Source organism: Lepisma saccharinum, chromosome 11 (genome assembly GCF_977018435.1).
Source record: "Lepisma saccharinum chromosome 11, izLepSacc3.1, whole genome shotgun sequence".
Lineage (NCBI taxonomy): Eukaryota > Metazoa > Arthropoda > Insecta > Zygentoma > Lepismatidae > Lepisma > Lepisma saccharinum.
This window is the reverse complement of record NC_139239.1, coordinates 75,504,381-75,506,091: the sequence shown is the minus strand read 5'-3', so window position 1 is coordinate 75,506,091 and position 1,711 is coordinate 75,504,381.

The window sequence follows — 1,711 nt, the reverse complement described above, 5'->3', positions numbered from 1 at the left end:
TACTGGAGCCGACAAAACAAGCTCCCTCTTACTTATAACCCCGAACGAGAAATACTTTCTCTCCTCCCCGCCCTCTTTCTCGTCTTGTCTCTTTTTCAACCCTTGATTTACCACGCATCATCGTGGCCTTCCCTCCCCCCCCTCCTGGCGGGATTTCAACCATGTCGTTTGTAACTTGGGACTGGACGAATGAGAGAAAACGAAGAGATACCGCAGGCATGCGCAGAACGTTTGAAAACGAAAGTGAACCGGTTAGACGTAATAGTCTATGGGAGAATGTTGAAGAAAGTGATACAGAATGTCGAATTTGAGAGCGTAGGTGTCTTGCTTTAGGTCACATGTTGCTAGGTCGCCGCGCCGCGCCTCTTTTTTGGGCGTGCTCTACGCCGAGGTGCGACCTTTGCAATGCAAAATTGTTAGGAGTACAGATTGATCAATTGAAAGATTTGCAGGGAACAATTGAAACACGACAGGAGCGTGCAGTGTATGCAAATTAGTAGATACCAGTAAAAATCCCCCAAATGCAAGGAACAGACCTTTGCTTCCTCCAGTTGTCTTTCCGTAATTACATGTCGACTGTTGCCAAGGTAGCTTTATAATTTTCTCTGTACAAGTTAATGCCATCTGACGTTGATTTATGTACACATTGCACATTTGGAGTAAATTATAGTTCAGTTCTTTCACGATCAATGTATTGCTTAAATAGTTCCTCATAATCTACTTTCTTATGTGGCTCTGCTCGTAAACCTATACGCAATCGTTTAGGAGGTTAAAAGGAATATTAAATTATCATTGTGGGAGGGATATTAACGCTTTTATATAGGAGGCAAAGATCAATTGTATTCTTACTCGAGAAGTTAATGCTTACTAAAATCACGGCAATGAAATTAGGCGGGTAGCAGAAGTTCGCGCTGTTGCCACGTCGGAGCACAACCCCGTGTGTTCGGAGGTTTAAAAGATTTCATTGTAGAGTTGGTCTTTGTAATCCATGTGATACAAACTGGCAGTATTTGCTCGAAAGGTCAGGGATGACACCAAAGTGCCCCGGAGAGAGCTCGGTCTGACACTCGAACTAGGCAACGCAGCCCGGTTGACGTTGCCACACAGTGCGTGGGAACCAGCGTCTTTTGTCCCGCTCTCGCTTTCGAATCTCTATGTGAGTGTCTCTTCAGTAATTTCATCATATTATCTCTTCCTTATCTTCGTGATTAGCTAAAAGTGTTAGAGAAGCCAAATAAAAAAAAAACCAAATCAATCAATCAGCCATTAGTGGAATTGGGAACCTGCACTGTTTGGTTGTTGTGTGTGTGTGTGTGTGTGTATATATATATATATATATATATATATATATATATATATATATATATATATATATATATATATTGATGCGTTCACCGGGTTCCTTGAAGTATTGAGAGGATCGGTAGGTGAACGCTTGCCCGACTCGGATGAATGACCTATGTGATCTTACTTTAACCCACTTATCGCCCCTACTTGCCCGTAGTCAAGGTGTGGAGAGAATAAGGGAGGTTCTCAGTTGACAACTTACCCTCGTTCAGGCAGTCCAGACAACTCGGAAGCGAATCGCTGGCAGGCTGGTTGCGTCTCTGTACGTATTTTCGTGTGGAATGTCTTGTCCCGGAAAGCGACTGACGAGGTTCTGGTGAGTTCTGCCACAGGCGTTCTCTGCACGTAACTTCGTGTAAAATGT